The following is a 13704-nucleotide window of genomic DNA, read 5'->3' as shown; positions in this document are numbered from 1 at the left end:
GAGAGAGAGAGAGAGAGAGAGAGAGAGAGAGAGAGAGAGAGAGAGAGATCCCGCGCTTCCCAAGAAATAACAATTTTCAACTGTCGAAAACCATGATGACCGCTTAGTCTACATACTAATGATGTACTTCTCTAGAAAAAAAAGACAATAATCTTCTTTCAAAATCAGTCATCTGTCAGGCATTTTGTTTTCCGGACCAGTCCCTGCATTGACCATGCACTACTATGAACCACGAAGGGTTTCTGAAGAAATAGTGATTTTAACAATTCAATATGGCAACATGGCCGCCATTTTGGTTTTCGGTTCAGTCTCAAAATACATATTGCACAAATAACTACAAAAGGGAGCATACATGTGAAATTAGATCCAATAAGGGTTTCTTAAGAACACTGACTGACAGTTTGGACGATCACAGATCTAGACCAAGGATTATAGATGTAGGGCGATACAGCCAGTCGTAAATAAATTAGTTTAAAATTGAAAGTTCGTTCACAGTGAAGGTTAATGAAATAGTACCCATTCTAGTTGTTACTTTTATCACGCGAAAGGACACGTTTTACATTATTTTGTAGAACAATAAAGTAGCAGTAATATTAGATTGATCCAGGGTGGTGACAATCCGCTATATGATCGCGTCCCCTATAATCTGACGAACACGGCGTTAATCCGCTATCTCTACTATCAGAGTGTGTTTGTGGAGATTTATCGTTCTCCTTTGTACAGAAAAGATTTGTTGCCACGCTTTAAACATGTCATGAATTTAATATTAGATAAAAGTGACAGGACTGGTCAGTGCTGGGAATCCCGGCACTGGACAATGAGCAGTCTCGGCCGTTATTGTGTACAGGTATATTGTCATCCTCGACTCGTGTCAGATTGTAGAATACACATACTTATTAACACAGAAATGTCCGCTTTATCAGCTTGTAAGAACTTAAATTACCTTACAAAACGTACACAATTATAACGTTAACAACGTCCATTTCTACTCATCCAAGTCAAAATTAATTCATCATAAAAGCAGCGAAAATGAGTTCAGATACAAAAGTTTTACTCAAATCTTCCGGTTTTCTTAACAAAACAATAATAACAAAAATCAATTAAGTAGTTTTTTTTAAATGTTTTAAAAAGGAGAAAAATATAAAAGTTAAAATAAAAAGGTTTTCCATTTCGTTTTGTTATACATATGTCTAGGTATTTCATTTTCCCGCAGACCAACTGACTTTAATGGATTTTAAACCAACGACGGATATTTTAACCATATTTGATATGTTGCAATTTTCCGCTATCACGAGTTTAAATTGTCGACTAAAAGAAATTAAATTAAGATACGATTAAAAGAGAAATAAAAGAATGCTGTTGTTTTTGTATTGACGTGTATATATCTGGTTTATTTCATTGTTCCTGTTGTTTTCACTTCCTCTTAAAGTAATTCTTCCTACTGGCTATAGTCACTGCGGAGCCCGGTACGTTCGTGTGAAGACTTTAATCCACAGGGTCTTTAATTTAAACTCTACAAGCCATCATACGGATGATGTAGGATAAAAACAAGATTCGTACAAATCCGTTCGGTAGTGTAGTCTCTATGGAGCGGTGACTCTCGCGCTCCGATATGGTAAATACTTCATAAACAAACATAATATCAACAGATTAAGATGACTCTTTAGAAATGTTGTAAATGTGTAGAGGCCGAGGAGACTCCCAGCTACACGCCAGAGAGGGGATAAGCCCTCTATCGCACTGTTTTCATCACAAGTGTTATCGCGGACCATCAACGTGCCTTCGTGGTCAAGTTAGGTTCAGCTGACCAAAGGCCCGCCCCCGACTCGAGACAGTCACTTTCCCGTTCCGAGACAGTCGTACATCCGTTAACATTTCGTAATATTTATACAAACACACGTTAACTTCAGTAAATAGCACATAGCTAGTAGAATCTTCACCCAGTGTATCCCTCCTACCCCGTATCAATTCACCACAGTCGCCTTCACATATAGTCAAACCTCTATTCGACGCCAAATTCTATTCTGTGTCAATGCAGCGAAATTTCACGATATGATGTCATCTTTTTTTGAACGTAAAATTAATTCGACTTGAAACCTGAAGATATTCATACCAGATGCCCAATTTCATATCTATTTCCGCCATACCTGTAGTTATTTGACCTTTGACCTGGAGGCCGTGACATTTTTCTTGTTTGAGATGTGTGCATGTTATAGGCTGTATAGCAGCTCTCAGCTTCGATTTTATTTATGTGAAATCACAAGTATGATATTAAAAAATTTGATAGCGTGCTGTGACTTTGACTCTTGAACTAAGGGCTTGTGTACCACACTATCTTGTTATGATGCAAATATTTGTTTCAAAAATTGATTTCCAACCATCCAAAATTACAACTTGATTGGTAATTTTAGTGTGGCCTTGACCTGGAAGACAGGTGTCTAGAAGTGGATTGGAATCGTTCTATCAAAGTATATGCCTTTTTCGTGTCTACTGTTAGGTCTCATAACATACTCTTTTGATGTTCAGAACTTAAGTCTTCTCTCCGGTAAAACACACAAGCTGAATGCATTTTTTGCATTTCTAGGGTATAATTATTCGTAACTGCACCTTTCATTTTTAGAGCCACAAACAGGACTAAATCAAATTGTATTTTATGTACTAGATGGTACCATCAACTACTCCAGAGCATCGAGTGACAGATGGAAATAATATTTAAAGCAAAAACAAAAATATTTGTTTAAAGATAACCGTATCAAAATTAACCTTTTATTCGAAACGAGTAAATTCTTCAATAAAAGAGTTTGAATGACCATGAACCGGAAATCAAATAATATGTAGACAGAACAAGCGATAAACCTTGTCTGGGAACGCGACCTAGAGAGGCACTTCACATTGTCGGGACACTTCGGTACCTGTTTAGGCCGAATTCTGTGTTTGTACAATTGTCTCAACAAGTCCGCATAACCCGTGTTTATTTAAGTGTCATACTGGACTAGCAGCATTAAACACCTCTCACTTAAAAAGCAAAAGCTTGGTCGTATGAGTTGAAAAACGACGATGATGTCTGGTAGCACTGAAATTTTGCAAGTTACATGGTGTTTTAAGATACACCGCCTTGGTATTTGATTTTAAACAGACGTTTGTCCCGTCTTTAGCTGTAACTCTAATCATCGTCTCTTTTTTTCTGTCAGTAATAACTTTGTTCAACATTCATACGTATTTCTTTAACATCGTCTTGCAATTTAAGCTTTCGTTGTATTGTCATTGACAGTTTTTATTTTCAATTTTCATCGATTTTGTGAACATCGTCCCTAGATCATTGTCATTCGAAAGATCTTTTAAACTTTAATTTTAATTTTTGATCGTTGTCGCTAGATTATTGTCATTCAAATGTTTGTTCAACTTTCATTGTAATTTCTGACTACCATCTCCCCATTTTCCTCATTCCATCCACTGGCGTTCAACTTTGACCGTGACCTTGACCTTTCCCGACATCAGTGTGTAGAGATACTATGTATCGGCGAGTATCAATAAATACCCTATTTTTTTATAACTGGTCAAGAGTATTCGACATAGGTCTACTACACTCAGTCCCAACATTGTAGCATTAACGTGTTTCCAGAAGAACAAAAAGTCTCCAAAATTTGACAAATTTCCCCGCCACACTGCCGTTTCGATATCAAAATTATCTTGGTAAATGGTATGTTTAATCCTTGTAGAGACAACTGGAAAGACTTAATGAATAAGACAGTATTTGACTGGACTTACTTAAGTAAATACATCGTTAACAGACAATCGATAACGCATCGCTTGTTTTGGTAAGCGCAGCCAGCAGGGCTTCCAACCCAAACAGATGTGAGTGGGCGGTGCTCGTCAGAAGTATTGCCCTATCCTCAATATCGGCAGTATACTAACCTGTTGATTGGTATTTATCGGACCGATTATAACCAGGTCAGTATCGTCTTGATGTTGCCTGTTTATAGATAAACGTATTAAAACTAATTCCCGTATCTGACTGTGGTGCTCGTCGTTAAGTGTGCTGTATAGGTCTTTGATCACAGAGGACAGACGTATCGCCTGTCCACTGATTCTACCACAAACACCATCGATATCAAAGTGCCGTCCGAACTGGCTACCGTGAGATAGTGCTATACACACAACTCTATATGAATATCGTGTTCTACATTCGTATGCTAAAAATCTTATTATTTTTCTCCTATGCTATTTAGACATATCGGCGAGAAAACTTTCAGATGAATTAAATTATATATCAGTCCTATCTACAGTTTGTATCTGTCTGCTATTTTCATTGATTAGAATTTTAAAGAAGCAGAAAAATGTCTCTAAGACAAAAAAAACATTTGTTGAACTTTTGCAGCAAATTTGCCCAAGTCAGCATGGTGCAATTTAAAGCAACTAATAAAGGTCATCTTAGATACTGAAAACGTTTCAGAAGAGGTCAAACATGTTCCGGTCTCAACAGTCCATATTATACAACGACATGAGAGGAAGGAATATTTCATACGGAAACAATTTTTCGAGGGGTAGGTCCGAGAAGATCACGCACTTCCACAAAATTCGAAATACATGTGGTGTAAATCATACCAAAGTAAGTTGACATCCCATCGTCCATCAGAAAATAAAATCGTATTTCATATTGAGAACAATTTCCCTTATTGGAACCATATCCCCTGTTCCCAGATATCACACTGTTCATCTGTACACCTGTTCATGAGGAGTAGTTTTGATGGTACATGTTTTAAGAACAGATATCACACTGTTATTGGTACACCTGTTCATGAGGAGTAGTTTTAGATGGTATATATTTTAAGAACAGATATCACACTGTTCATCTGTACACCTGTTCATGAGGAGTAGTTTTAGATGGTACATGGTTTAAGAACAGATATCACACTGTTATTTGTACACCTGTTCATGAGGAGTAGTTTTAGATGGTACATGGTTTAAGAACAGATATCACACTGTTATTTGTACACCTGTTCATGAGGAGTAGTTTTAGATGGTATATGTTTTAAGAACAGATATCACACTATTTATCTGTACACCTGTTCATGAGGAGTAGTTTTAGATGGTACATGGTTTAAGAACAGATATCACACTGTTCATTTGTACACCTGTTCATGAGGAGTAGTTTTAGATGGTACATGGTTTAAGAACAGATATCACACTGTTATTTGTACACCTGTTCATGAGGAGTAGTTTTAGATGGTACATGGTTTAAGAACAGATATCACACTGTTTATCTGTACACCTGTTCATGAGGAGTAGTTTTAGATGGTACATGGTTTAAGAACAGATATCACACTGTTTATTTGTACACCTGTTCATGAGGAGTAGTTTTAGATGGTACATGGTTTAAGAACAGATATCACACTGTTTATTTGTACACCTGTTCATGAGGAGTAGTTTTAGATGGTACATGGTTTAAGAACAGATATCACACTGTTTATTTGTACACCTGTTCATGAGGAGTAGTTTTAGATGGTACATGGTTTAAGAACAGATATCACACTGTTTATTTGTACACCTGTTCATGAGGAGTAGTTTTAGATGGTACATGTAAGAACAGATATCACACTGTTCATCTGTACACCTGTTCATGAGGAGTAGTTTTAGACGGTACATTTAAGAACAGATATCACACTGTTCATCTGTACACCTGTTCATGAGGAGTAGTTTTAGACGGTTCATGCCGTATGGACAGATGTAGCTTATTATTCATTTCAACAAGATTTGCTTCCTCTTGGATATTTGTGTATCGAGGATATTGTTGACGGAATGAAACAACAACTGGACGAAAATTATTTTGGAAGAAACAGCAATGCCAATCTTCCAGAGAAAGCAAGAAAGTCATCTTTGTACCATTTTCTTCGTCACCTGGTGGTGTGTCTTAGAAACGAACTGACGTAAGGTGTAGCAGGACGACTAGAAAATATCAGACTCAGAAGTAAAAAAAAGACAAAACAAACCAGAACGCAACACTATACAAGACATATTTGGTTTTCAATCTGTACAAGTGTTTGAGGTGTTGTAATAGATCGGGTTTTTATCCATCGCCAGACAAACACAATGATCGAATCTACACACTGTTTCTTTAAAAAAAATCCTCCTTCGTGAATTAATCAAGTATGAAAATAGATCTGTAAAATAGCCACATCAGTAGTCGTTAAAGGATAAATTTATTTACTATTCAGAAAACTAACTGACCACAAAATGTCCCTTTGCTGTAGTATAATCTCGGATCATATCTAAAAGGGTTCATATTATTTCTGGGTGGTGAGCGTGAAATTAAAAGTGTTATTTAGACTCGTTAGAGGCTTACTGGCGCTATCGAGCCACCATCTACCGTCGTGATCCCATAATGATCAACGTATTTAAGACTTAAGGACTAAATATGTACTACAAAGTTCAGGTATGTTGCTTAAACGTTAAGTGTCATTAAAAAACTCCGTAAAACATTAATTTTATCAAGTGTTCCAACTATAGCATGAAATAAATGAAAAAAGTAAATAATTATCTTAAGTGTTCCTACTAAGCATTGCTATAAATTTGAGTTATACAAGTTTTTAAAAAAGGACAACGCAATTCTTCAAGAAACTTTAAGCTACTTTTCTGCTCGAAACAAACCGAAATGATATCTGAGATATTGCATAAGAATAGGTCATGATGTAATGATCATTATTGATACCTGTAACACACGTGTGATTCCAGATGAGTTGTACACCGTTGGTATCAGAGACGTTCCCGACGTGTTGTACACCGTTGGTATGAGAGAGACATTCCTGACGTGTTGTACACCGTTGGTATCAGAGAGACGTTCCTGACGTGTTGTACACCGTTGTTATCAGAGAGACGTTCCTGACGTGTTGTACACCGTTGGTATCAGAGACGTTCCCGACGTGTTGTACACCGTTGGTATCAGAGACATTCCTGACGTGTTGTACACCGTTGGTATCAGAGACATTCCTGACGTGTTGTACACCGTTGGTATCAGAGACGTTCCCGACGTGTTGTACACCGTTGGTATGAGAGAGACATTCCTGACGTGTTGTACACCGTTGGTATCAGAGACGTTCCTGACGTGTTGTACACCGTTGGTATGAGAGAGACATTCCTGACGTGTTGTACACCGTTGGTATCAGAGACGTTCCCGACGTGTTGTACACCGTTGGTATGAGAGAGACATTCCTGACGTGTTGTACACCGTTGGTATCAGAGAGACATTCCTGACGTGTTGTACACCGTTGTTATCAGAGAGACGTTCCTGACGTGTTGTACACCGTTGGTATCAGAGACGTTCCCGACGTGTTGTACACCGTTGGTATCAGAGACATTCCTGACGTGTTGTACACCGTTGTTATCAGAGACATTCCTGACGTGTTGTACACCGTTGGTATCAGAGACGTTCCCGACGTGTTGTACACCGTTGGTATGAGAGAGACATTCCTGACGTGTTGTACACCGTTGGTATCAGAGACGTTCCTGACGTGTTGTACACCGTTGGTATCAGAGACATTCCAGACGCGAGGACACCGTTGGTATCAGAGACGTTCCTGACGCGAAGACAACGTTGTTATCAGAGAGACGTTCCTGACGTGTTGTACACCGTTGGTATGAGAGAGACATTCCTGACGTGTTGTACACCGTTGTTATCAGAGACATTCCTGACGTGTTGTACACCGTTGACATCAGAAACATTCCTGACGTGTTGTACACCGTTGGTATGAGAGAGACATTCCTGACGTGTTGTACACCGTAGTTATCAGAGGCATTCCTGACGTGTTGTACACCGTTGGTATGAGAGATATTCCTGACGTGTTGTACACTGTTTGTATCAGAGACATTCCTGACGCGAGGACACCGTTGGTATCAGAGACGTTCCTGACGCGAGGACAACGTTGTTATCAGAGAGACATTCCTGACGTGTTGTACACCGTTGGTATGAGAGAGACATTCCTGACGTGTTGTACACCGTTGGTATGAGAGAGACATTCCTGACGTGTTGTACACCGTTGGTATCAGAGACATTCTTGACGTGTTGTACACCGTTGGTATCAGAGACGTTCCTGACGTGTTGTACACCGTTGTTATCAGAGAGACGTTCCTGACGTGTTGTACACCGTTGTTATCAGAGAGACGTTCCTGACGTGTTGTACACCGTTGGTATCAGAGACGTTCCCGACGTGTTGTACACCGTTGGTATGAGAGAGACATTCCTGACGTGTTGTACACCGTTGGTATCAGAGACGTTCCTGACGTGTTGTACACCGTTGGTATCAGAGACATTCCAGACGCGAGGACACCGTTGGTATCAGAGACGTTCCTGACGCGAAGACAACGTTGTTATCAGAGAGACGTTCCTGACGTGTTGTACACCGTTGGTATGAGAGAGACATTCCTGACGTGTTGTACACCGTTGTTATCAGAGACATTCCTGACGTGTTGTACACCGTTGGTATGAGAGAGACATTCCTGACGTGTTGTACACCGTAGTTATCAGAGGCATTCCTGACGTGTTGTACACCGTTGGTATGAGAGATATTCCTGACGTGTTGTACACCGTTTGTATCAGAGACATTCCTGACGCGAGGACACCGTTGGTATCAGAGACGTTCCTGACGCGAGGACAACGTTGTTATCAGTGAGACATTCCTGACGTGTTGTACACCGTTGGTATGAGAGAGACATTCCTGACGTGTTGTACACCGCTGTTATCAGAGACATTCCTGACGTGTTGTACACCGTTGTTATCAGAGACATTCCTGACGTGTTGTACACCGTTGGTATGAGAGAGACATTCCTGACGTGTTGTACACCGTTGGTATGAGAGAGACATTCCTGACGTGTTGTACACCGTTGGTATGAGAGAGACATTCCTGACGTGTTGTACACCGCTGTTATCAGAGACATTCCTGACGTGTTGTACACCGTTGTTATCAGAGACATTCCTGACGTGTTGTACACCGTTGGTATGAGAGAGACATTCCTGACGTGTTGTACACCGTTGGTATGAGAGAGACATTCCTGACGTGTTGTACACCGTTGGTATGAGAGAGACATTCCTGACGTGTTGTACACCGCTGTTATCAGAGACATTCCTGACGTGTTGTACACCGTTGTTATCAGAGACATTCCTGACGTGTTGTACACCGTTGGTATCAGAGACATTCCTGACGTGTTGTACACTGTTGGTATGAGAGAGACATTCCTGACGTGTTGTACACCGTTGTTATCAGAGAGACATTCCTGACGTGTTGTACACATTTGTTATCAGAGACATTCCTGACGTGTTGTACACCGTTGTTATCAGAGAGACGTTCCTGACGTGTTGTACACCGTTGTTATCAGAAACATTCCTGACGTGTTGTACACCGTTGTTATCAGAAACATTCCTGACGTGTTGTACACCGTTGGTATGAGAGAGACATTCCTGACGTGTTGTACACCGTTGGTATCAGAGACGTTCCTGACGTGTTGTACACCGTTGGTATGAGAGAGACATTCCTGACGTGTTGTACACTGTTGGTATGAGAGAGACATTCCTGACGTGTTGTACACCGTTGGTATCAGAGAGACATTCCTGACGTGTTGTACACCGTTGGTATGAGAGAGACATTCCTGACGTGTTGTACACCGTTGGTATAAGAGACGTTCCTGACGTGTTGTATACCGTTGGTATCAGAGACATTCCTGACGTGTTGTACACCGTTGGTATCAGAGACATTCCTGACGTGTTGTACACCGTTGGTATGAGAGAGACATTCCTGACGTGTTGTACACCGTTGGTATCAGAGACGTTCCTGACGTGTTGTACACCGTTGGTATCAGAGAGACATTCCTGACGTGTTATACACCGTTTGCATCGGAGGCGTTCCTTATGTAGATAATAGAGCTGTTTCTGATGTGTTGTACACCAAGATAAATAAAATGGTATCAGCAGAGTTCCTGTTATGGAATGGGGTTATCTCCTGATGTAGATCAAGGGTATAGAAGCGTTCCTTTTGTGCCACACATAGTTAGTATTAGAGGCGCTGTGGGATATTTTTGAGTTCTTGATGTAAAAAACACTAGTAATGTCAGATATGAGTTTCTAATATTTTGTACAAAAACTGTATCAGAGCGTTCTTGACTTAGAGAACACCAATGGTATCAGAAGAGGTGTTGCTTTAGATGACACCATTGGTTTCAGAAGAGTTGCTGCTGCTGAATACAATATGTAGAACACATCAGTGGTATTACAGAAGTTCCTGATGTGGAGTACACAAATGTATAGAGGAGTTACTAAAATTGGTATTAGTAAACTTCCTGATGTACGTAATTAGTATCAGATATATTCCTAATATCAGAGAAATTCCTGATGTTGACATCTTCAGTGGTATCAGCTGAATTCCTGAAGTAGAATACATCAGTGATATCAGAGGTGATCCTGATGTAAACTACATCAGTGGCATAAGATCAGATCCTTATGTATAGTACATCAGTGGAATCAGAGGTATTCCTGAAGCAGAGTATACCAGTGATGTTAGAGGAGTTCCTACTGTAGAAAACACCAGTGATATCAGAGGAGTTCCTACTGTAGAAAACACCAGTGATATCAGAGGAGTTCCTACTGTAGAAAACACCAGTGATATCAGAGGAGTTCCTACTGTAGAAAACACCAGTGATATCAGAGGAGTTCCTACTGTAGAAAACACCAGTGATATCAGAGGAGTTCCTACTGTAGAAAACACCAGTGATATCAGAGGAGTTCCTACTGTAGAAAACACCAGTGATATCAGAGGAGTTCCTACTGTAGAAAACACCAGTGATATCAGAGGAGTTCCTACTGTAGAAAACACCAGTGATATCAGAGGAGTTCCTACTGTAGAAAACACCAGTGATATCAGAGGAGTTCCTACTGTAGAAAACACCAGTGATATTAGAGGAGTTCCTACTGTAGAAAACACCAGTGATATCAGAGGAGTTCCTACTGTAGAAAACACCAGTGATATTAGAGGAGTTCCTACTGTAGAAAACACCAGTGATATCAGAGGAGTTCCTACTGTAGAAAACACCAGTGATATCAGAGGAGTTCCTACTGTAGAAAACACCAGTGATATCAGAGGAGTTCCTACTGTAGAAAACACCAGTGATATTAGAGGAGTTCCTACTGTAGAAAACACCAGTGATATCAGAGGAGTTCCTACTGTAGAAAACACCAGTGATATTAGAGGAGTTCCTACTGTAGAAAACACCAGTGATATCAGAGGAGTTCCTACTGTAGAAAACACCAGTGATATTAGAGGAGTTCCTACTGTAGAAAACACCAGTGATATCAGAGGAGTTCCTACTGTAGAAAACACCAGTGATATTAGAGGAGTTCCTACTGTAGAAAACACCAGTGATATCAGAGGAGTTCCTACTGTAGAAAACACCAGTGATATTAGAGGAGTTCCTACTGTAGAAAACACCAGTGATATCAGAGGAGTTCCTACTGTAGAAAACACCAGTGATATTAGAGGAGTTCCTACTGTAGAAAACACCAGTGATATCAGAGGAGTTCCTGAGAAATGTAAAACATTTTTGGTATTACAGAATGTCTTAAAGTTGTAGAAGTTGAGAGTACAGGTCGCTTTACTAGTCTCAGCAAGCGGCAATTTCTCTTTAGTTGAGCGGTAGTGTGTCTGTCTAGTAATGGAAGGGTCGCCAGCAGTGGCAAGGTGATTGTAATAGGAAGGAGTAATGAAAAACACCCTGCCACACTGAGCTTCAAACCAGCAATTAAGTATTAGAGGAGTTCCTAATGTAGTACAACTGCGACATCAGAAAAGTTCATGATGTATAGTATACCAGTAGTATCGGAGAAGGTCTTGATGTAAAGAGCATCAACTGTATCAAAAGTTCTTGTTATATATAGCACTATCAGTATAGGAGTTCTTAATGTTCAGTACACCAGTGACATCAGATGAATTCCTGATGTAGAAGAGTACACCAGTGACATCAGATGAGTTCCTGATGTAGAAGACTACACCAGTGACATCAGAGGAGTTCCTGATGTAGAAGAGTACACCAGTGACATCAGAGGAGTTCCTGATGTAGAGGAATACACCAGTGACATCAGAGGAGTTCCTGATGTAGAAGAGGACACCAGTGACATCAGAGGAGTTCCTGATGTAGAAGACTACACCAGTGACATCAGATGAGTTCCTGATGCAGAGGAGTACACCAGTGACATCAGATGAGTTCCTGATGCAGAAGAGTACACCAGTGACATCAGAGGAGTTCCTGATGTAGAAGAGTACACCAGTGACATCAGATGAGTTCCTGATGTAGAAGAGGACACCAGTGACATCAGAGGAGTTCCTGATGTAGAAGACTACACCAGTGACATCAGATGAGTTCCTGATGCAGAGGAGTACACCAGTGACATCAGATGAGTTCCTGATGCAGAAGAGTACACCAGTGACATCAGAGGAGTTCCTGATGTAGAAGAGTACACCAGTGACATCAGATGAGTTCCTGATGTAGAAGAGGACACCAGTGACATCAGAGGAGTTCCTGATGTAGAAGACTACACCAGTGACATCAGATGAGTTCCTGATGCAGAGGAGTACACCAGTGACATCAGAGGAGTTCCTGATGTAGAAGAGTGTACCAGTGATATCGGAGGAGTTCCTGATGTAGAAGAGTACACCAGTAACACCAGATGAGTTCCTGATGTAGAAGAGTACACCAGTGACATCAGATTAGTTCCTGAGCAGATGAGTACACCAGTGACATCAGATGAGTTTCTGATGTAAAGAGTACACCAGTGACATCAGATGAGTTCCTGATGTAGAAGAGTACACCAGTGACATCAGATGAGTTCCTGATGTAGAAGAGGACACCAGTGACATCAGAGGAGTTCCTGATGTAGAAGAGTACACCAGTGACATCAGAGGAGTTCCTGATGTAGAAGAGTACACCAGTGACATCAGATGAGTTCCTGATGTAGAAGAGTACACCAGTGACATCAGATGAGTTCCTGATGCAGAGGAGTACACCAGTGACATCAGATTAGTTCCTGAGCAGATGAGTACACCAGTGACATCAGAGGAGTTCCTGATGTAGAAGAGTACACCAGTGACATCAGATGAGTTCACCAGTGACATCAGATGAGTTCCTGATGTAGAAGAGGACACCAGTGACATCAGAGGAGTTCCTGATGTAGAAGAGTACACCAGTGACATCAGATGAGTTCCTGATGCAGAGGAATACACCAGTGACATCAGAGGAGTTCCTGATGTAGAGTATGCTACTCTAGTTTCATGAACTGCTCCTTTACTAACAGAATTCCTATATGTAAGTTTTTCTACAATGAAACATAAACATGGTGAAAATAAATATACTATTTTAGAACCTTTTAATTAAATTCTGTAATCTTCTGTTTGGAAAAAACTTTAGTTGAAGAACACCCTGAATTTCATGGTATTAATTAGGAACTTGGACTGCATGGTTTATTAGAAAAGTTCCTGGTGTTAAGTGCACTTTCATGTATGGTGTGATGGCTCTTAATGCCCGTTACTGGGGCAGTCTGATTACCTTATGGTAATGATGTGGTTTTGATAATCCATAATTAAGATTAAATTCTTTTCACCTATTAGGTTCCACTCTTCCATTTCAGTACAATACACTCTCACAAAGGCTAATTACTTATAATATATA

The sequence above is a fragment of the Ylistrum balloti genome, unplaced genomic scaffold, assembly GCF_031769215.1.
Source record: "Ylistrum balloti isolate Yb309-2 unplaced genomic scaffold, AGI_CSIRO_Ybal_v1 Utg369732, whole genome shotgun sequence".
NCBI lineage: Eukaryota > Metazoa > Mollusca > Bivalvia > Pectinida > Pectinidae > Ylistrum > Ylistrum balloti.
The sequence above is the reverse complement of the archived record's forward strand: the minus strand, read 5'-3'. Positions refer to the sequence as shown.